We start from the raw sequence: 24,318 nt of genomic DNA, 5'->3' as shown, positions 1-24,318 counted from the left end.
GTCTGCAGGCACGGATTGCGATTTCAAAGTGGGTTGGCATGTTAAGGCAGGCATTTCTAAATTTATTAGCCATATGATGCAGCTAGGACGTTTTTTTCCCTCCAACAGTCGATCAGTCAATTCATGCCATTCCTGCCTACCTTCCTGTAATTTATTTTCATTCCCTCCCAATTTCATCAAACTTTCCTTTGCTTGTAGCCTCTCACAGGATATTTTGCCACAGCGTTTGTGAGGGACCCTGCAACTGTGCGGGGTGCACATGCACGTTACAGAAGCACCATCCCAGTTTTAGTGAACAATTATCCTTTTCCCTCCTATCACTTACCGTTCTGTTCCTGGACCATCAGTATGGATCTTTACTATGGTGGCTGTTAGGTATGTTAATAAGCTGCAAAAAAATACTGTAATGTACAGTTGTCAATAGAAAGTCGAATTTGTAGAGTCAAAGTGAGGTTGTATTGTTAAAAATATTTATTTTTAAGAATAGTGTAGTAATTTTATAATCAGTAAATGTTTTACAGAAACATGCATGAAGTGTGTCCCGAATATTTACCTACTCTGTTCGTTCCTGTCTCTCTCTCTGGATGAAATTGTGCGGTAACAGTCTAGTTTCGTCATCTATACAGTCTGGGAATATTTCTCAAAAAAGTATTCACTCGCCTAAACTAGCACAGTTTCCCACAATTAATAAGTACAATGTGCTTATAGCTATCACACTACTCAGCAACACTTTATCCAGTCTCTCTCTCCCTCTCCAGCAATGCATACATCTATTCTGCAGCGTAGTAAACTATCTTATGCCCCAGTAGCCTGGGAGCCCAAGCAGCTCACACAGAGAAGGTGGTGGTCTACAAAGGCGTCTTCTACAGCTCGCACCTGAACATCTGCTCTCATCAGCTTCAGTCTCAGCCCCAGCAGCATCAAGCAACTCTCTTCCCCTCCGACACCTTCTGTACATTATTGTCTCTTACAATATACAACATTTGTAGACATTTGAAGAAAATGTTTCAGTTTTGAACAATATGACTTTTCACAAGCAGGAGGGTTTTGACACTTAATTGTATTTTCCCATATATATTATTCTTCATCTGTAAGAACAAGTTGCATACATGAATATAATTTCAACTTCCGTTCCCATCGCATTCATACTGGTGAGGCTTGTAATTGTTATTTTCTATGTACATCAGCGCGTTCCAAAACAGATCATTAGATTGAAAAGGGATCTAGTTAATACTGGTTCCATTGTTAAGGACAAATATTTTGTAGCATGTGTAGGTCAAACAGGGGTTATCGATGAAACATTTAATTGTAGAAATTTGCCAGCCTAGCGAGTTTACGACTGAAGCAGCAAAAGATTATGCAAAGTTCAGAGCGTGCTTTTAGAGCAGTGAAGGTAATGGCAGTTTTAGGCCTAACAATACTCTCTCTCTCTTCAGTAATTAGTATTAGATTTTTAATTTTCTGTTGGCCACCTTATCTACAGAGCCAGTGTCTACTTATGGCGTGATTTCTTAACACCAATATTAATACCACAAACCTATAGTGATTCTTAACCTTTTTTGGTTTGGGGTGAAATCCCAATATTACAGTGCATTGAAGAACAATCAACCCTCACATCGGTACCTTCATCAAGGCAAGTACCACCTACCACCAGTAATCATTGACCACTGACCTAGACAATACTCTGTGCGGAAAATATACCTCTTCCTGGTGGCAGCATGAACATTCCCATGACCGTGTTGGATGGATCCTCCTTAGCGTGTGTGTGGGGTGAGATATGCCATGTGTAGTATCTTAAATTGTTGAGGCAGAACCTTGCATTACCGGACACCATCTTGTGCTATGTCAGTATTAAAACCCACTTTGAGAATGGCATAATATGGTCTTGTTTCTATTTAGTTTGGATATTCAGGGGGCTAAGTATGCGGTCCTGCAATATGCCTTGCATAATAGAGATAATTGTCTACCTCTCTGTATGAGCTCAGTAATGGTTGTCATTGTTGCTGTGTCCCAGGGAAAGTGGGGGGCAACCCTGGAATCCTCCCCAATTTCTTCTTGCCACCGCAGTCATTTGTCCAATGTGCTTGATCGAACGTGACACCTTACCCTCATATAAATCGCATAAGTCCCAGCAACTTCTTTCTGTCCACCCAGCAGTCTCAGCCAGTGGTTTTCACTTTTTCCATAGCTCCATTTCTATCATGAAGGGAGTTCCATTCACAATGTATTTGCATAAATGTTTCCAGGCTTGTAGCATCACTGCTATTAGTTATGGTATATTGTGGCCCTCACATATCAGTGCCAAGAGCACTATGCTTACGTTAGTTGGTGAGTAGCACTTTGGTAGAAGTATTGTTTCCCTATAAAGGGATCCATGAAGCCACATTGGGAGGTGTTCTGTTTGTAATGCCAACAGTAACACTATTGATGAAAATGTTTAATTTAAAGATAGTTGACTGACTCTGATAATTTAAATAAAGCTATACAGCTTCATAGCAGGCAGCTGTACGTTGAACATGTGTACAAACTATTTTTAGTTTTAACGCAAATCATAGAAAAATACGCTAATTATTGGGGGGAAACAAACATGCTATTCACTTTGAATTACTGTAACTTGCAAATAAAGATAAAAACATAAGCATGATAACACAAATACGGACAAAGAATGTGTTGGTAAAAAGCATTGGCAAAATAAAGTATTTGCCCATCAGCCCTGGCACTGAAGTGCATTTCTTTTAGGTATATATGATCAATTCTGCCTCTTAGAGTTCAAGAGAGCCAGTGAGCCAATGATGTTTGACCCATTGTCTGTGGTCTGTAGAAGCAAAATGTGAATTACAGTTCAACAGACCAGTATATGTGGGTGACTTATCCAAAGCGCATTATGTATGTATATATGTGTGTATTTTTTCAATGATTTTTTATTATTACGTCAATTGCAAACCACATAAACTGCCTCTACGTCAGACCTACAAATTACTCCACTATATTCACATGGTGGCAGATGTCAGGTTCCTCAAATGGTTTCCTGCTTTTTTATCTAAAGCTAGTTGAAAAAAATCTTCAGTATTCATCTTTAGGTACAGTCATGTGTGAACCCTCACCTAGCAAACCTTTACAGATTATTTATAGCTCAAGAGAAAGAGGCTGTCCTCTCAGCCAGGAAATACATGCCGCTTCTGTCGCATATCGTGAAGCTCTGGTTCCTGTCAGTTAAACCACAAGCAGGAGGACAGATGTTTCTGTAGATGTCTGCTGTCAACAAGAGATCTTTCCTGGTTGTCAACATTTTTACAAATGAAACAAGCATTTTTAAAGCCGGTAGGACTTGCCTTTAAGTGCCAAGCTGTTGACATTGCCAATGTTTGTAAGTAAAATATTATTAAAAAAGTAAAAGAAAATAAATTACATAATACTGGAGGAAAAGCAAACACATATTAGGGTATTTTCACAATTGTAAATTGAATTCAATATTTTCAATCTTTATAAAAGTCATGGTTTATTTTTTAAATACTTTCACTTGGGAAACTCCAAAGAGAATTTTAAAAAGAACAATTAAGTGTAAGAAGTAAAGGGAAACACTTGTAAAAGCATAATTTACTTATCATAGGATTCAGCTATTTGATCTTCTGTAGTACCCCAGGGAGCAGATTTATAAGCCACCTGTAAAAATGTCATGCTATGTACACCTTCTGCCTCAAACACCAGCTGAGTGAGTGCAGCCGATAACCTTTCCCCAGCGCCATAAAATCATTTTTATGCCAAAGTTTGTACTTATATGCAAAATATGAAAGGCAGGAGATAAAACGAAAACAGCCCTCAAAGCCTTGCCTTTGGCCTTGCCCTAGCAGAAGTAAACCTTTTACAAATGAGCTGGGAGGGGTAGGAATCAAAACAGCGTGGGGAGCAGGAGTGTCGCCTTGCTAAAAAAATGCCCCAGAAAAGCCCCAGAGATGAAAAATAAAATGGTAATAAATGTTATTTATAACCATTTTATTTTTCACCAACCTGTCCCGAACATTGTCAGGATGGGGTGAGGCAATTGCTACTGAGTGGCAGCAGGGAGCTGTGCACCTATGTTTAAAGTGTGCATGTCTCTTTGGCCAGCCATCTTGCGATGGCCAGCCAGACATGCACATTTTAAATCCTGTCAAAGACAGCGGGGTTAGAGACAGCACAGGCCTCCAGTGCTCTTGAGAGCAGCGCCAAAATTGGTTAGGGGAAAGAAGACTAAAACACCAGAGCAAGAAGGACATTGCTAGGCAAGCCAGGAAGTTAAGTGGCTTTTTTTTATTTTACTACCACCCCCCTTCCATTTGCCCACCCCACCACTCTCCTTACATGCCAGCTGCCAGTGACGGAGGCGGGTGTTTGAAGGGTGAAAGCGGGACATAAGGGGGAGAGCTAAAAAACACATGCACTCTAGTGGAATGCGGAACGAAAATAACAAGTAGTTCCCTAATAGTGACCACTGAAAGGATGCAATGCATCCAACCAAAGAGGCTATTCTTTAGTGGAGGACAAACACAAGTAGAGGAAGATAAGCCATCAAATAAGAAGCAAGCAAATGAGAATGACAACAAGTGGTAAGAATGGGCAGGCTGCATGTCCATTGTGAGTTCACAATAAGTCCTTCACAACCAGTCATCTTGTGCTGTCTGGTAGGCACGACCCAAAAATAGTGGCTGTTTTCCTTAACACTTTAAGTTTATACATATGTGCACAGCTAGTAAATATGATACTATGTCGCCTGGACGTTGTTGAGGTCTGTGACCATTACTTTTTTCACAACCATGTATTACTGTTTGAACACTTATATCTATGCCTCTAAATATGAGTAATATTGTTGAACCTTCTAGGAATATCTTGATATAGGTTGGTGTAAAAATTAAAGCTGATAAGATGGTTCAGTAAGCTAATTGGTAACTGTTGACACCTGGCGTGATCTGCAGGCCATCTGGTAGGTCAACTTAATTTGTCAGTCTTTCCAGGTCGATACAAGTGAGAGCCATTAAATTGTGAAATAGCGACATCTGTTATTGATATGACTTTGAAAAAATGCTGTTACATCATAGTATATGCGCTATAAAAAAAGTTAAATTAAAAATAAAATCCTCTTAATTAAGAAGTCCTTAATTGATTCAGGTAAGATAATTCTGACAAACAAGTGTGGTCTCGAAATATAACAAGCACTGGCAAAGCCATATTTCCTGATTTATGAGGTTTGCTGGCTTTTACGATGTTTTGTAGCCATGCTGTACAGCAGTATGGTTGCTTTGTAGTGTGGCTAAAACTAATTTAAGAGAGTGCCATGACACAGCCAGTGCTAAAGCATTTTAAAGTGCATTAGCACTGAATGCCTCATAGTCTTTTTTTCTAATTATTATTTTTTAGTCATTCTGCGCAGCATCCACCCTGCTATATAGAATGACTGAAACCATTGCCAAAGTCTGCAAAATGTTTCAAAGGCAAGACCTATTGGCTTTGCCAGTGCTTACTTGTTAGGTCTCAGCACAGCACCTCAATTATTCTGCGGAAATCAATTAATCACCCCATGCATGCAAAAAAAATCACATTTGGCAAAAAATCCTATCACATAAAGAAAGGAATTGTACCCATGTCCATGTCTTAGTGAAAATACATTTGGAAGCAGATAACATCTGTTGTCACAGTAAAAGCACATGCATCTGTTGTCACATTAAAAAATCTACTTCAGAGGACAAAAGGGTTTCTTTGAAGTCCATTGGCACAGTGAAAGATAGCTACATATGGAAAGAGGTTCAACAAAGACAACAGGGAAGAAGAAAAAAATAAAAGTAGTGTGTCAATTACAGCGAGATCAGTGGGAAGACAGCAGTCAAGCTGAAGCAATCAGTATTTTGTCCATGCTCCAGCTGAAAGAAGTAAAGCCAGCTTGTGCTGGTCAATTAGAAGGTAGCAAATAAGAGTGACAATGAAGCCAACAATTGTTAAGCATTGTGTGGGCTGCAAGTCCCTTGTTGTATACAATATCTCTTGCACGTGAAAGCGCATGTGCTGTCACAGGCGAGAACTAAAGACAAGTTTATAATTTGTTAACTAGTTAATAAACCTAAGCTGCTCCTTACAGCCGCCTCATTTTTTTGTATCAAAAGCATCGCCTTGGGCTTAGTTGCATGTGTGTGATACCCAAAGGATGGCAGTAGCAATATTGACGTCACCCAGCATGTTTGTATGTGGGATACAATGAAACCCTCTGTACTCATTGCTAGACCCGAATAGAATTGACTACAAGAACTGATAAGCTATTTCAGATGATCCACGGTGCTGCACAAAGATTGTGTGACTTTCATGGTAGTGTTATCACTTCTATTGTGAATTGTTACGGTTGTACACTGATACTGTATGAATGGAATCAAACAGTAATCCTTATAATGGCTGCAGTACTGCAACTGCTCTGTCTTGTGATTCTCCACTATTCTAGAAGATGTAAATGAAGTCCAATGCCTACATTAGGTTATCACTTGGAGTCAAATTAGCCAAGACCTTTGAGGCTTTCAGTCTGCCCTCTTCAAACATTGGTCGGTTCTTGTATCATTCACATTTTTCTTCTGCCCACTACAGCATACAGCATGGGGCTGTCGTTCAGCCTACATGAGCAAACCTTCACTGTGAGTGATGTTTTTTTGCTCTTTCACTTGGAGTACATACGCATACATAGTAATTCCCTCCACTACCACACAGTACCTTTAAGACAAAAACGTTTTTATGATTTTCCCCAACAATTTTTTTTACTTTGATGAGGGCCCAACAGCTTCTCCAAAATGAAAGTTTTGCAAAAAAAAAAAAAATGACAAAACAAAAAACAAGCACGGATAAAGCCAAATGGCTAGCAACGAATGCCCAACCTGTTTGCTTTGCCTGCGTTTGGGAAAAGTGTGACAAGACCGCAACAATTTCTATTTATAATAAAGCAATATGAATTACCCCTGAAAATTCCCTTTTTATTTCCGTTTTAGATGTTCAGGGCCTCATCTGCAAATCCATTTAAGAGTAGGCAAAAGAGTTCAACCAGGGTACTTATTTACATACTCCAAGATGCCTTTATTGATAGGCCTTTTTATTTCTGTAAAATTAGGAGCAGTTGAAATCATGCATAATGCTAGCATTTTTAAGAGTAATGTTTACACATTTTCTGAGTTGATTACAACTGTGCAAACTTAACCAGCATTTTCTGAGTTGATTACAACCGTGCAAACTTAACCACAAAAAAATAGAAAATAAGATTTACATATTCATAATAAGTGAACATACAGTTTGAAAGTATCCAAATAATCAATAGAGAGTATCAGTAAATGAGCCTATATGTCAGTGTCCCATGTTTTTCATTAAACACTGTATTTGAAAAATAGCCAAGGAGTCATTGAACTTATAGTATAGGAATATGTGCAAAAAAGGATTTATGGTGATTTCAGCAGAGGCTGCACAACGTAGAATATTGAGCCGCACTCCTGTGATTTAATAAAATAGTGCTGGGTATCGTTAACAATTTAGAAGGGAGATATGTTTTAAGGCATGGGCAAAGTGGGCACTAGCCCAGGGCCCCAGCCTTTCAGGCGGGGCCTTGATAGAGCCAGCTCTGTCATGTAGAAAGTATTGCCCTGATGGGCTTTAATAATTACCAAATAGATTATTTTAAATACCGTTTTCCTTTTATTTATTTAAGTGCGGGTGATGTATAGTAGTCTATAAGAGATATTTTGCTGAGAAATGTTTGTTTTTCAACACCATGCAACATCCATAAACAAAGATTCTTTTAGACCGAAACAGGACCTCACATATGAAAAATGGGTGGGGGGTCACAAACATTATCTGCAGTAATAATAGTGAGCTGCCGTATTATAGTATTGAAACACGCATCACTATCCTTGAATATTAGATGTAAACACATTTAGAATTTGGAAAATTGTGTGCAATGTCGGTGACCTGGTCAAAGAGGGCATGAAAGAGCTGAAATTGGATCATAAATTCAGAGATGTTCCAAACAGGGTTCCCCAAATTCCGTTAGGCCCAGAGCCCCCAAATCCCTTAAGATGTCCCTGTAACAGGGTCGGGCGAAACCTGTGGCATGTGCAGTATCTATCGTGAAATACATATTTACGTAATTGAGGTCACTTCTCCATCACTTGATATTTATATGCCATCTGTTACATTTTTGTCTCAAAACTCAAAGGTGACATTGCAAAATCGTCAGAGGGTCTTTAACAGAACGTTTTCTCTCCATTACAGGCAGAGTGAACTATAATCAACACTCCTGTAGCCAATCAGTAGTATTCAAATTGCCCATAATAGATGCTGGTGCCAACGATGCTGTGAGCTAAGGGCATAACAAGGCTAGCAAGAGGAATGCGTGCAAGTCAAGTTCTCTGTATTAGCCCTGGGTGCCGACTGTCACAGGTTGTTCCGTATCTTAAGAAATTCTGTCCCCAAGGCTTCCTCATCCCAACGAGGAAGCTCTGAGACTTGGAGAGTAAAACATGTACATTCTTCTGCATCTAGATGTGAGCAGCAAGACACTTCAAATGACGCTATTTTGTTTGGAAATATAGTGGAAGGGAATCTTACACATCTGACGCATGCAATAAGTGATCTGAACCAGTCCACCGTGGGCTGCGCTAGAGAACCATTCCTGCAGGGCTGCTAGCTTTAGCACACGTTCTCAGATCGTAAGAAAGAGTGTGATTGAATAAGCCATTTCTGGATACTTTAGATATAAATAAACAAGTGATGTCCAGGTCCTCCTTTGCCAACACACGTTAACGCTGTAGCCAACAAGCCTCACATCGATGGTGCCTCCTGCAAACGATTCAGAGAAAGTCTCTTGGCCTCTCTAACCACCGGTCAGCGCAGGCATTAGACCTGTGCCATCCAGCGGGATCTTCCAAGATGGATCTGTCCCTTCCTTTCCTCCCTAGACGTACAGACTGGTTTAGGTGCTGCTCGCCCTCCGTCTGAATCGAAGTAGGTCTTGGGCCTTTGAAAGAACAGGTCAGACACTGCAGTTTATCCAGAATAGTGCAACAAGATCGACCCTGGGCTTAAAAAAGATGGAGTCTCTAAAAGGGGCGTGGCCAAAAGTGTAACCAATACTTTTTTTTCAGAAAGTCTGGCCTTTGTAATTAAGATCCTAAACGTGACAAATAGAATTCTATGTTTGCTAATTTCACAAATACGAGATTGTGAAAAAATTTCAAAATGCGACTGAAAAATTCTCAAATTGAGATTGTGAATTTACACATTACAAAGGTTTGTGGAAGGGTGAATGTGCTGATGAGTATCTCATTGGCTTCCTTTCGCCCCTTCACATCACTTTCCTCTGCAATCTTTCTCTGTGCGTTAGAGACTTATGCCCTCTTTAACTAAATCTCTCTTTCTGAAGTGCCTCCGTTCATATTGATCTCCCTCCTCCCTCTGTCCCTTTTCTCTGTCTCTTCTGCATGTGCTGTCTTTCATCACCATCTCATGTCTTTCTCTGTCGCACATACTTTCCTACCTATAAACACTGCACTTTTTTCTTTGCTGCCAACAAGTTTTCGACAGTAGTGCGCCTCTACTACCTTCGTACACTCTACCACAGAATCGTAACTACAGTTGGCACAATCTGCTCTGCGCGGTCTGCAGAGAGGCCAAGGATTGGATGTGTATGTAATGTCAACACTTTCATGACGCACTGAGAGGCCCTGTGAGAAATTTGCATTACCCCCAGGTCCCTCTAGTCCTGGCCCCATTCATCACTAATTGGAGATAACTATCTCCATGACAGAAGAAGGAACATGAGGTATGAGGAATGTTGGGATATCATGTCCCCAGCCTCTCCCTCTGGTAGTACATAAGCTGTACTTACTAGCATTCCGCCTGTTCTTTTTTCTGTCTTCGGACGGGACAAGGACATGAGGGTGTTGTCCCTGCTGGGCTTGGACGACTGGCTGTTCTGAGTGCACTACCTTCCTGTCTGCTGGGCTTGCTGGGGTAGCACTGCTGTTTGCCTCAATGTGGCCGCTGGGCGGGCCCTGATAGCTGGTGTGCCGAGGCTGTCTGGCGTTTGCACGTCTCCCAGCCAGCTGGGCAGCTGGGAGCCATGCAGCAGAAGCTGGAAGCTAGGGCTTGCCTGACTTCCTCTTTGGACGCTATGCTTGTTTTACCTCTGCTGCTGGTGTTTGGCTGTTCTCCCTGCCCGGTGCTGGCTTCCCCTCTATGGGGTGCAAGATTGGTCCATGACGGGCACGCGGTTCCCCCCGTCCCGCAGGTGCGCCCGTGCTGGGTAATGATGCCCACATGGTTTGCTGTGCCTGGTGATTGAAAGGCTCAACCTTTTTTGGCGCATTTCCTTGGGCAGCTGCCTGTGGTGGGGCGGTTTCAGTCGCAGGCCCTCACGTTGTTCTGTTTTCTGGGTCGGCTGTGTCCTTTTCACATATCTGTTCTGGTGCCCCGCTTTTCCTTTCCAGCATATATATATATGTACATATATATATATGGTTTTGGTATCAAGTTTGCTGGTTCGGGGTACACCTGCTCCTCTTCCTGCTACCCTGTTTTCGGCTGGTGGTATGACAGGGTTCCGCTTTCATTGCCTTTTGGTTGTCCCATGGCCTGGTGGTCCGGTTCCTAAGACCTTGTGTGGCAGGGTGGGGATTTTGTTTGTCTGTTTGTTGCATCCCCCTCTGGTTCCTTGTAGGCAGCTGTCTCTCACTTTCAGCCGTGTGTAGCACTGACATTTATTGTTTCTTGGTTGCAGTCTTTCCTGTGATGCTGCTCTGGCCCTGGTCTTCTCGGTCTCTTGGGCGCTCCATCTGCAGGTTGGGGGTCCTATTCAGATTGGGTCTGCTCTTCTTTCCTCATTTTTATGGTTCCCTGCTATGGGCCATGGTGAGCGCCATCTCTGATTTTTACTCCACTTCGGGGACCTTCGCCTGTATGGCACCTGCTGTGGTCTGCTCTCAGGCTGGTTTTTGGATGCTCAGCCCTGGTTGGTTCAGTGATGGGTGCCTCCTGTGCCTGACTGGTGCTATTATTTTATGGTGTCCTATGGGTGATCACTTTCGGTTCCGCGTTTGTCCTTAGCTTTTCCCCCTCTTGTGTTTCGCAGGCCGCTGCCTTTCCCTTGCTGACACGGTTGGCGCTGCCTGCCCCAGCCACCAGTATTGTTTACTTATTGTTGTGGTCATGGGTCTTCAGTGTCGCTTCTGCCTGGTCTGATTTTGATTCTCAGTCCCTGACATGGGGTGTGGCGGTTCTGTTGTGCCCCTCTCTGCTTCTGTTTTTTACTTCCTATTTTTCCATGGGGCTTTGGTGGTTCCCTGTAACGTGAGGCCCTTGGCCACTGTTCTTAGCACATGTGGTGCTGGTTCTTTTTGGGGCTCTGTGTCCCCTCTTTTGTGTGGTGGCTCTCCTGGTGGTGCTCTTTCTTGTCTGGTCCCTGGCTCATTGTGGTGTGTAGCTCCTGGGTTTGGTACCTGTTGGTCCCTGTTCTGGCTCCACCTTTGGTTGAGGCCGGCTATCATGTGGTTCTCCGCGTAGGGTTGGAGCCTCCTTTCTGGGCTTCGGGTCAGGTGGATTATTGGCCAGGGTCCTGTTCCCGCTGCTACCTTTTGTTTTTTCATCTGGTAGCACATTTTTCCTCACCCCTTGTGGGTTCTTCTCTGGTCTTGGCCTGTGTCTGGTGCCTGGTGGCCCCTGTTCAGCTTTTCTGTTGTGTGGGGTTTCCGTGCTTCCGGGCCGCCATTGTTTCTCACTGCAGTTGCCTGTTCCTTGTCTGGGGAGGTGAACTTCAGGGTTTTTTCCTGTCGGGCCGGCTGGTCCGTGGTGCCTGTTGGGATTCTTTCCCCCAGTGGCATTGTTGCCCTGTTTCTGCCTTGCAGAGGACATGGTTTTATGATCCCTTTGGGTTGACTGTGGGTGGCCTTCGTGGCTCTGCTCCTGTGGCAGCTCTCTGTCTGGTCTTTGTCTGGCATGGGTTGCTGTGATTGGGCTTCCCTGGATTCTGTCCGTCGCTATGCAGAGTTTTGGTCTGCTTGCCTTTGGTTCAGCTCCTGTGTATCTCTGAGGGTTGCTGCTGTTCCACTTTGCTCTTTTTCAGTGCTCTCGTGGTTAGCCCTCTCTTCGTTGGGGAGGGTGGTTCAGGGTCCTTGTCATTTGTGGGACTTGGGACCCCGTCTTGTCTTTTTCTGACTCCGGCGTACTTTTTGTGTGTTGGTTCTTCCTTGTTCCTGTGGTTCCTTTTTTATTCCGTTGATTGTGAGGTGTCATTTTCCTGCCTGAAGTTCTCAGGGTCTGGATGTCACCGATCGGTCTTTTCCTCCCAGGCTGTGCCTTCATCTTGGTGGTTTCTGTTGGGTCATGCCCAAGGGGTTTCGTTGGTGGGCGTTTCTTTTGGGTCCATCTTCCAAGCTGTCTTCTGTGCTGGCTTTTGTGGTTTCCGGGCTTTCTACTCTGGAGGGAATCTTGAGCTCGTTTCCACATCTAGTTGTGGTCTTCTGGGTTCCGTCTTTGTCTGTTCCCTCCTTGTACTCTACTGGGCTGCTGGCGGCGGTTCCTCTGCTCCCTGGATCTGGCCCAGTCACTCCCTTTCTAGTTTGCGCTCGGCCTCTGTTTTGGCCTGGGATTTTGGACTAGGGTCTGTTGGCTCTCTCTCTTTGTAGGGATTCCTGTGGTTTTTTGTTTGGTATCCCTTCTTGGGGTGTTGTGTTGGCTCTGTCTGGTTTTCAGAAGGACGGTTTTGCCTGCTTGGGTATTCTCTAATTAGTGATGAATGGGACGAGGACTAGAGGGACCTGGGGGTAATGCTCTATTATTTACCGGTAATCGTCATTACTCCTGGTCCTGTTGTCCTCGTCCCATTTGTCACGCCCCTCCCACCCTCCTGTGCCGCCAGTCTTCTGTTGAGGGCTTGGTAGTGCAGGTGGAATGCTGGGTAAGTACAGCTTATGTACTACAAAAGGGAGGGGCTGCGGAGGGGATATCCTAGCATTCCTCCTGTTCTTTTTTCTGTTGTGGAGATAGTTATCTCCAATTAGTGATGAATGGGATGAGGACAACAGGACCAGGAGTAATGAAGATTACCGGTAAGTAATAGAGCATTACCTTCACCCTCAACTCCAGAACACTTGATCATGCACCATCATGAACACCCATAGAGATTCTGAACTCACCTAGAGGTGACTGTTTGCAGTATTTGGTTTAAAAGACTCCTATGTTGCATTAAAAACAAAATAACAGAAACACAGCATCTGGAAGCCAAAGGGATTTTAGCTTTGTATTATCACAGAACAGCCATTGAACAAAATCCAGTACAGACCCTTTTATTTGGAAAAGTGGTCTTGCACAATGCAGGAAATTGCGGTACATCATGCTCACTGCAGCATAATCTGTACTGCAGCATGTGCAAGCATAGCAACTAACTTTTCAGACAGTTTATGTATGACATTTCCATGTTTTGTGTGCTTTATGTGTGACATCCAAATGCCTCACGAGTGACACGTTGAGTGATAGTTTTGCACCTTAGTTATGTGCATGCAAAGAAATACATTTCAGAAAAAAAAATTGTGTGACACCTTCAGGCATTACTTGTTTTTTTAGACAACAGTAGAGGTGAATTCCTGGATTTGTAGTTTTGTTCTTAATGCTTTCAAAAAGCTAAAAAATCAAAACGAGCTTAAAGTGGCTAACTTGAGAGAAATCTGGCTATATTTTCCTTACTTAAAGCCCCGACAATGTGGAGGTTGGGGGGTGGAATTCAGCATCTTGTTTGCTGCTGTAAATCGTTAATTAAGTAGAACCTGCCGAGTGCTTGTTAAGTCAGAAGGCCAAAGGAATAACCTCCTGCCATGTAACCCTGCACTCTGCTTGGCTACTTCTGCTGCTTTCAGTCTTTGCATTTATAAATGTGTAATGGTTATTCACTGTGAAATATACTGCTCTCCTACCTCATCACTCCACCACCCTACGACAGCAGACCTCGTGCTGACTCATGCACGGCTGTGCTGAAAGCGCCAAGAGGAAACGTAGAGACCGAGAGAGCAGCCACTAAATGGGCACAACACTGTATTTCAGTGCAATGATGCGGGAATCTGCACTGCAATGCGTTAGTCTTACGTTCGATGCGTGGCACTGGGCAGAGCTGTAGAAATATCCCTGAGAAAGGTGTTAATCCACCTCAGAGGTCGAAGTGGCTGGGATCAGAGAGGCACGACGTACCTCTACTATTTTAATGTATGAAAAATAATTCCCCTACTTTTGGGAAAATACTTCCGCCTCGGGACAGTTAATTTCGATAGTTTAAGTGCTTTGGCCAGGGAGTCTCCTTTGTTGTCAAACCGAAGGCGGGCAAACAGCTAAAAAAGAAAGAAGCAATCTTGCCAGGGTGCTTGCGTGTCTAAAAGAAAAGTAAATGTGTGCAACTGGTTAATCTGCAAATGTAAAGGGTGCTTGGAAGCTGGTATTAGCTTTAATTGATGGAATCACTTGAAGCTTCCTGATAACTCCGATTTATTCTTTTTGAGTGGTAGTGCACTGAGTTACCAGCTATGCTGTGAAATGCGTGCTTTTAAGGGAGACATATAAAACAATTAAATTATTTACAGTCTGAGAAATAATTAAAACTCTATTTTTAAAAGCACTTTTATTTTTATTTTAAACCTCTTTGCACATTTTGTAGTAGCCTATCTTACACTGAGTGTGATGCACATTTAAAATAATGCTTACATATTCACAGTGCTTTCTGTCACAAGCTGGGACCGCATAGTACTAAAAATACAGAAGACACTAGTCTCCATTGCACCAAGCAAAATGCAGGCCCAGATTTTTCAAAGGATTGCGTGCCCTTGTCGCACTAGAGGGGTGACGCAAGGGCAACACAATTCTTAACTCAGATTTACTAAATCACGCAAAGCCACCTTGCGTGGCTTGGTAAATGGCTTGGCAAATATGGAGTAACATAAAGCAGCACAAGTTCCTGCCTTACGTTACTATGCACTGGAAAGGCGTTATGTGGGTGGAGAGTAGGTGTTCCCACTCATCTCCCTATGCTTTTTGTCACATTTCCATATTTACAAAGAGTAGTTAGCCTGGAAATGTGTCACAATTGTGCCCCTTCCCGATAGAAGCCCAAGGATGAGAAATATCTTTATTTCTTTTTGTTTCCGCTTTCTACCCTGCATGCTTTGGTGCAGGGCAGCACATAGTGCGCTATGGCAGGGAGAAAGCAGGAATGCGCTATGTGTTCGTAAGTATGGCGCATTCCTCCCTCTCCATTTGATACAGAGCAGCAAGGTTGTCTTGCTGTGTCAAATAAAGATAAATCTGGCTCTTAATTCTGCGGCTGTCTGGTTGCACACACAGAGACCTCTGCAGAGCATTAATAGATGTTTCATAATGTACTATAGTGCATTTCCCACTGATTACCTTAAATTGTCCTTATTCTGCATTTAAGCTGTGTGTGATTTTATATGTAGTTACCTTAAAGTGAACTCCCAAAAAGTACAGATTATTTTGTTTTTCAGTCACACTTTTGACCTTGCCACCATGCTCACGGACCTCGCCCCATTGCATGCAGCATCATAGTTTCCGTACTTTTTTTTAATGCATTTTGACCCCGATCACCTCTAGAAACAACAAGCCCGTGGATGGCAGAATCAAACTCACTCAGCCCACATAGCACGTCTTCTGCAAAGACGCACACAAATAGGGCACAGAAGGGCAGGTTACGCCCACGGCCCCAACAAAGCCATGGCGCTGGCATGGCCCAGTGTGCCAAAGGAGTGGGCCCCGGGGCCCTAGAGCAGTGGTTTATATGGGCCAGTACTGTCCGGTACTGAGTAACGTCACTTTTTAATTTGGAGAGGGAGAGTAACTGCACTTCTCAAGAAACACGTAACACTTTTAATTGGAGAGTACCAGCACTTCTTACAAACAAGCAGGTACCAGAGTACCTGCATTTTTATTTTTCCATTTCAAGCACTTCCCCAGAGTGTCCAGAAGGTAGCAGCAGGCAGCGTGCTGCAACCCACACAAGGCCAGAAGAGGCTCACCTTTAACTCTTACAAACAAGCATCTGCAATACAATGGGTCTCGCATTTGCTCGAGTTAGGGCTATTAGCGTTGTAAACTCCTAACAGGATTTTCCTTGCCACATAAACTGAAAATTAGAAGTAAAACAGTTTCATATAAGCAAGCCGATTCACAGCGCCACGGCCGCCGTGAGCATCAGCGTGAAGAGACACACAAAAAGAAAAAGAAGTTCGCTCGCAGTCAAGTTTATCGGCAGAAGTGCAGTTAGCCATGTAACAGGAGCGATGACCAAGGCGGTAACAAAACTGCCCCAAGGAGGGACAATCGGAAAGCATTTACCAATGTCATCGTAGGATTTTTGAAGGGCAAGCCCACCAACGTGTGATAGTGATGGGCGACCTAATAATGAAAAGCAATGCATCTTTTGTTCAGCAGGCTACAGTGTTTATTTATTTTGCTTGCAAAGTTAAGGACAGAAATAAAGGGCCCGGTAGGGATTGGTTTCAATGTCGTTTTTTTGTGTTTTTTTTTTTTTTAACTTCTTTGTGTGCTCAGCACTGTCAGGGCCGGCCCACTGAACGCTCTGAGACTGAGTCACAACACTACACAAAGCCCACTCCCATCGCCCGTGGGCCTCGCTGGCACCCTCAGCAAGAGATAATCTGGATAATACTGGCGCTGATTAGCGGCTGCAGTAATCCAGTTGCCATAAAGGTGATCAACATACCAATTTTACAGCTGTACATTAATGCAGTTTTCTATAGCCTGACTGTGTCCATCCAGTCAGTCTGCCCGGGTCCTCTCTGCAGCAGGTGCCTGCCGCTCTTCACTTGTCTGGAAGCTGCTCCGCCCATTTTGCATTTATTCCTCCTAATCCTTCCTGCAGAAGCACCTCCATTTCATCACCCTTTGGCCTACAGCCTGCTGCATCCTTCCGCCGCTTGACCAGCAGTGTTAGGGGCCCCACCCTTGAACCAGGACAAACCTTACTCTACATCAAGCAAGAGTTTTATGGCGCTGCTGTTGGCGCCTTTGCGAACTTCAGTCCCCTCGTCTAATTAAAGTATAGTTTATGGGCTCATTGGAAACTATCTCTGTGATCTACAGCCTCGGGGGTAGGGGTTATACTGAGATCTACCTAGATTAAACTGTCATTTCAGTGTGTATATTCTTTGAGACACAGTTGTCCATGTTTTTATTAAGATTACCTGTAAAATAACTGTTTCGTAATGCACCATTTTCACACTTCAGTGTGTCTCATGAAGGTGCAGAAAGTGAATTATTATACGAGTAACTCCCTTTCTTTATAATTATTAATCATTGGCCTGGTCCTCGATGCTTATTGTGTTCTAGTACTGATGGTATTTGTTGGGAGTCAGTAGTTGCGGCTGCGTTTGCTGAATGACACAACGTTTATTTCCTTCACTCAGGCACGAAAGAGATGTCAGGCGTCTATGGACTTGTTGTATTTCAGAATATTGTTAGAAAAATTATAGCCTGACAAAAACATTGTGCCGCAAATATCATTTACAGCATATTATCCCATTCAGTGTAGGTTTCCTATTATTAACTCCTGTGGGGCAATGTTTTGTAAGCGGTATATTTTATTAGCAGCATACCGTGCAGACACCTACAGATCACAAATATGCTAGCAGGACTGACTCAAACGTTTATCCTCCGGAGGTATATATGATTACCGTAAAGTTGGATATTAGATCACATATTATTGGAGCTCCTGTGGGCAGTTCAGTTTCAGGAGCACTCTATATAAGCAGTTATTATGATGAGCTTTTTTCGGTCACTGTACCAAGTAAAGAAACTAGAGTGGTCCTGTGTTGGGCCTAGATTCCTACATGGTGGCGTTGCCTCTTCCATCCAGTAGCGTCCGGTGATTGCACAGATGAGCACGAATAAATGTCGACAGAGTTCCTGTCGCGCGGCTGACGAGGAACCTGCTTTGCCCTCTTGACCCCTGGCTCACGTGCAGCACGCACAGACCGTGCCTCAGGCTTCCCTTCCGATAGGCGCAGTAGTGATTTCGATATTCTTTTCCTGTGTGTGTAACTTTAGTTCAGGCCTGAAGCTATGCGTTTGTAAACAAGACCAACCGATGCGCCACTACAAATTACAACGTAGTGTTGTGTTTAAGGGCAAAGCTAGTTTGACAGGGGTGTGACGGTGCTTCGCCGAGGTGTAAGAGAGGGCTGTGTGCGCCTCACAGACTCCCCCACTCCCTGACAGCCTCTCCACTTCCACCTACGCATTTGCAGCTCGGTTCGCGGGGCCGCTCCTTTGTTGACCCGCATTCATGTTTTTACAGGTCCCTGACGATAAACTGTTCCTTCTCAAGAGAGATATGATTTCCAAGCAAATGTAAATGAAGCGTTTGAGTGATAAGCTCCTCTTACCTTGGTGTAGGTGTGTGGGTTTGAGTTTAACGCAGGGCACCTGTGTAAAATCCTGTCACTGGACGTGTGGCTTGAGCTCCTCACCAGGAACTTGTGAGGACGCACCAGGTGGATCTAAAGGCCGTCGCCGCCCTCCTTTGCGCACAGCAGGCGCCCAAAAGTGATAAAACAATATAAACTATCGCTAAACATAGTGATTCGCTTTGGACAGTATATTGAATGTTTTTTTCCTCATTAATAGACATAAAACACAAACATACACCTATATACATACAGGAAGGGAACACCTGGGACCAACCCTGGATACTACCAGGCTCCAAAACAATGTGCCAATCAAGGGAGAGAGTCTAGAAGCAAAGGTCAGAATGTCAACATTGCCCTCACAGCAATCTCCACTCTCAGCTGCCCTCGGCCCCTTAATCTACTCATGCCACACACAGAGAAATCATCAATAAACCCTCATGACACCTAAGTGTTGTACCAGAAATAAACAAGTCATACAAGCTTGTGTAGGAAAATGATTTGGGCATGACCGCATGGAAAGCATAAACAATTCACACCGCTAGTCACAAGGGCTTGCCTGGCTTCAACCTCTCCCATCTGTCCCATCCAGACTCGAGGGCAAGCCTCGGGCGCAGGTATCCTCGGCACCCATCCGAACCCCAGGAAACTGGGGCAAAAGAGCACAAAACCAGCATGGACAGAGCTCCATGCTCAAATTGGCTGCAGCCACAGCCCTTCACCTGTATAATGCACACCTTTGCAATAGCTATGCAGTGCGATGCATCATAAAGATGGGGAAAGGCTGTTGCAAAGACCATATTACTGAGCTTTTCATAATACTATTTGCAACAAAAAACAATGGAGATTTAGGGAGTTTGTGTGGCATTTAGTCAAAGCTTTGAAGACAAGTAGGTTTTGAGCATATATTTGCATGCAAAAACGGAGATCATAAACTGTCTCACGTTCGGTGTGAGTCTTTCAGTGAATCACCCAGTATTTTTAATAAAATTACGATACTTAAAGGTTTCCTATACAGTTATAAATTTAAAATGCTGGACAGCAAGTGGTATGGTGCCAGAATATCATGGTCAGTATATCGCCTGACATTAATGTTGTGTCCTAATTAGTATTTTCAAACTATCGCCTCATTGGAATTAATAATAGAAAATCTACACCCAATGGGACAATATGTTACAAACAATATTTAGGACGCATTATGTATGTCAGGAGATATTTTCTGTACAATATTGTGACATATAACTGTTTCAGAGTGGATGTTGTATTTGACAAATGTATTATTAGCAATCTCTTTGCATGGAGCTTGGTTTTTGCCTTTCCTTCTCCCCCAACTTTTTTCTGCTTTGTAATCCTTTCCCGTTAAACTGTTGGGGCAGGAAAGCTGCAGCAAGCAAGCCGTGGGAGGGGTGGGTAGACTTAACTCTTCATTATTGTGTAGTGCATGTGAGTCTTTAAGTGTTTATCTATATGATTCTCTGAATAGTGATGCTTGGAAATTGTCCCTGGGCTGCAAACCAACATTTAATGAATCAATAACAAGAAATGCAGGAGGGAGAAGAACCCCCCCGCCCCCCTCTCATCCCATTGAAGAAGAAGAATATAGGAGTGCAGATCGATAGAGAACCCTCTGTCTCTTTTTCCTCAAGAAAGCATCACAAGAAGGGATTCTTCTCTTGCTAGCTGGTTAGATTTTTTTTACTGGCTGGCTTTTCCTCAGATCTTCAATCTTCTCTTGTGTTGGTTATGCTACCTGTCAACGACAACAGGAAATGAATATGTCCTTCTGGACGACTTCATGCTTTTTCATGCACAGTGAGAATGGTGCTGTAGGCTTGAAATCAGCGCGGGATGCCGAGAAAACCTTGCTCCTGCACTTTGGTCACTGCACTGATTGTAGGCTCAGACGAAAATAGTGTTCCTTTGCATTGTGCATCGAGATTTCCATTGACACATCACTCCAATGATCTGCTAGAAAAACTATTGATACGTCGCAGCTCGGAAAGTCCTTTCCGCGTGTGCCTTGATGCTATGCTCTCAAATTTAAACAAGCACTGGCACAACCAATAGCTCTAGCTTTGGCAAGCCTGCATCCCTTTCAGTTTTCTAATCGTTTGCAATGGACATTAAATGTGTAACAGAAATACAAGATTAAAAATTCCACTGTCTAAAGGTTTGGTGCATTTAATTTGCAAAAAGGTAATTAAAAATGGCCCATTTTAAGAAAAATAACAAAAAATAAATGAAATGAAAGCACAACGGAAAACAAAAATGTTCCTACCAACCCTGACACCGAAGGGGGCTACTTTCTAAAATGGAAGTGCACATGTGCAAGAAAAACATTTTGTCACTCAGTGGAAACAAAACAGTGGCTGACCCATTGCCCCTTGTTGTAGGCTTTGGTAGGCAGAAATAAAATGTTAATAATGCCTGAGCAGACTAATGGTCGAAGAGGGCAGGTTGAAAGTCTCTCTGCATCTTTATGCATGTGAGTATTTTTTATGGTGTTTTTCAGAGAGAAAATAAGGCTGACGAGACAGGTTAAGATGTCTCTAGGTCAAACCTAAAAACATAAGACCTGGAAGTGGGCCTTTTTCAGTTCAAGGTGTTGTACTGTGGAATAACATGCATCCTCTGCCTATGCCCATGATAACCAGCTATCTTTCAGCACTAATCTCATCCGAGCCTTCTGTGCCAGCTATTGTGTGTCTTGAATGTGATTAACTGGCAGCATTAGGAACCCACTTGAGGCATCAATTACGGTTTACAAAGAATTCATAACCTTTCCAATATCTTGGTTCAGTTTTGTTTTCAGTTTTGGTGTACTGAGGAATTTATTGCCTCTAGAGATAAACTATTGAATTGGTACAGGAGTCTATAGGTGGTGAGTTAATGAAAGCTTGAGCCTTATGTCTGGATCTGGCTTAGTTGAGATTATATTGGACCCTTGAGCCCAAAACGGGCTGAGCCTTCATGTGGCTTCTGCCTGCCGCCCGTGCTTTAACCTCATGCACCAAGATTTAAAGACCAAACATTAATCTTTGATGTAAAAAAGGAGAGAAGAAAAGGGTTACCTGTTTAGTGGTTGAATTGCTCACTGTGAACCCTGAAAACCTGGAAACAAATCCAGCTTCCCCGCTTGACCATATTGGGTGATCCTAGGCAAATATTGTATTATCACATATGAGACTAACTTGAAATATGTGAGTTCAAGATGTGTGCTATACAGACATCTCATGTTTAGACATATCATGTTTAGTAGCTTAGAATATTATAATTTTGCTTCAATCTAAGTCACACATAGGCTCCTCGTGACATTTGACTTGCCCCTTAGTTCAACAGTTGCATTGTCATGGAAGAGGGGCACAAGTTTTAAAGTTCATGTTTAAAAACTATCACTCAGTTTTAATAAATGCCTCTCAAGGCAGTGATATAATCGGATGCAATAAGGTGATACTCCTGTTAATGAAATGCACTTTTTTTTTTTAGTTTTGAAGAGACTCATGCTTTTCATGACATCTATTGCTTGATTTACATGCTGAATAATTTCAAGACTTTGCTTGTGCGCTTCCTCTAAGAGCCAAGCAAGACCCTTGCCTTGGCTCTGGCTAATTTTTTCCTGTTAACTTGTTGACTCGCCCACCTCTAAGTAGTGCATGATGCAGGAATTTAGAATAAGTGTCACATTTTCTGTGATTGTGTCCCTTGGTGTTCATCAGGGAGTAGCACATATTGGCATGAGCAGGGAACTGTGCTTTTTTTTATTTTTTATTTTTTATAGGGATATCAAGGTTTGCTCATGGAATTGCATGAGGGCTACTGGTTGAGAGAAAGTGCTTGGAGGGAAGTCAGAAGTGCCCTCACCTACTCTACTGCCTACCACTACCTACACCACCAATGACCTTTATCATAGACCACCACCTGCATTATGTAGCCACAATGGACACCCACATCTCTGTCTACGCTGACGCTTTACAACTACATCTCTACTTACACCGTACCTGCACCATTCCCTGATCACCTGTGCCTCACATCAGTATTTCATCCGGTCCATTATTTCCTCAGGCTGTGGCACCCCATTTGTCATCAGGGGCACTAATTTCACTGTTGTACACCTCATTACTCCTACATCACAATTCATGTTGCTTCAGTACCATTTAGGTTGCTTTATTACCACAGGCATCTTGAATTCCGTTTGGTTCCAGGAGGACTTTTTCAGTGCTTGATTCTTCATCTACATGTCTTCTCCAGTGTACTATGTACACTTTATCCTCTACACCAATTCATGCAGTTTGGCCTTACAACACAACCCTATTCCTATACCACTACATGCACCTTTCACTGATGCCGTCCACATTTATAGCACCACGTACACCCTGCACAGCCAACTTTCAACAACTCTGCCTATGCGTTGCTCCTCACACCACTACATAACCACTTTTTCCTTATACCATGACCTTCAGTACTGCTTAGACAGCCATCTACACCACCCTGTAAACCCTTCCCTGGATCTCTAGGTCATCTGTGTTGTATATCACCACATCCATACTACATCACCACACACTCCATCACTCCATATACTTACAACCTACACCAGTATTGCCCCACCACCAACGCATCACCTTTATCACATCTGCATCCTACATCACCACGTACAATTACACAATTTGTTCCGCTGCTTACACCCTATACCACCACACACCCTCTTCAACACAACGTACTCCTGCACCGTATTCCACATCTACATCCAACACCACGTATACTGCATTCACCCTGTACACCCACCTACATTGCTTTTTGTACAAAGTTTCCATGCTTTCTCTTTCTTATTTTGTATCTCATAGACCATGAGGAGCAGAAAGCAGCGTTTCCATCTCTGCTATATCCCCAACAGTCCTCCCAGTTTTTATTGCCCGCTATTATTTTCTGTGAGTAAAAGTTTCTTGAAACACTTGCTTTTAAAATATTCACCAAGGAAAGGTAGATTGAGTGTGGATGTTTATTTGCCATTGATGTGGCTTTCGGTCTTTTAAGGTGCTAATTGTGTAAAGTGTTAATCTTATTTTAACTGTAAATGATAAATCGAGCCTTGTAATGCTGAAGCAGGATAGCTGAAAATGAATAATTAAGGAGATCCGGAAATTGTTATTAGAGAGTGTAATTGTCTCTATATGAAATGGGTGATGATGTACTCTTTTATGGGCCTATTTGACCTTAATAAACATTTTAGGTATAATCACAGCTGTTTTCTTACTTACATAAGAAATATAATGTAAATTCACTGTATGCAGTCATAGGAAGAGGCCTTCGCTCTAGCCCGAATGTTTCCATGTCATGTGAATTGGTGGGTGGGGGGAGTTTGATGTGTAGAGATGTCACTAGCATCAGATAAAAGTAAACCAGATGCACGAACACAAGCATGTCACCAGCGAAATGACATGAGTTATTTTTTTTTAGCGGTAAGACACGTTACAGCAATTATTGGTTGTTATGAACAAAAATGTTAACTTTTGGTTAAGCTAGCCTTGCAACCAGCAGCATTGGCTTGACATCACTGCTGCCACTCGTGGTTATGGTCTGCCTTTGAGACAGCCCACTATAGCATTAGCATTTTAACTCTTTGGCTGGGGGCCTGCGCCGTGCAGGGAAAGGAGTCCCTGGCTGTCCCTGTGACGGTGTAGCGCGGAGGCGCCTTCGGCCTGGCGAGGAGAGGGTTAACGATGAAGTCAACAGGTAGCGACACATCCAGGTATGCGATATGTTTGGCTGTTCCGCAAGGTGCTGGCTCCGTGTAACCCGACACCGGGTGGGACGGGCAGGCCAATAAAGACAAGTAGGCAGCAATGTA

General features: G+C 43.2%; 1 protein-coding gene across 5 annotated transcripts in view; it reads left to right on the top strand.

The window, feature by feature from the left end:
- ELF1 (E74 like ETS transcription factor 1) overlaps nucleotides 1-24,318 on the top strand; it is a 560,099-nt gene that overhangs the window by 234,109 nt on the left and 301,672 nt on the right. The gene's annotated exons all lie outside the window — the stretch shown is intronic.

The sequence above is a fragment of the Pleurodeles waltl genome, chromosome 8, assembly GCF_031143425.1.
Source record: "Pleurodeles waltl isolate 20211129_DDA chromosome 8, aPleWal1.hap1.20221129, whole genome shotgun sequence".
Lineage (NCBI taxonomy): Eukaryota > Metazoa > Chordata > Amphibia > Caudata > Salamandridae > Pleurodeles > Pleurodeles waltl.
This window is presented reverse-complemented; position numbering and strand designations above follow the sequence as displayed.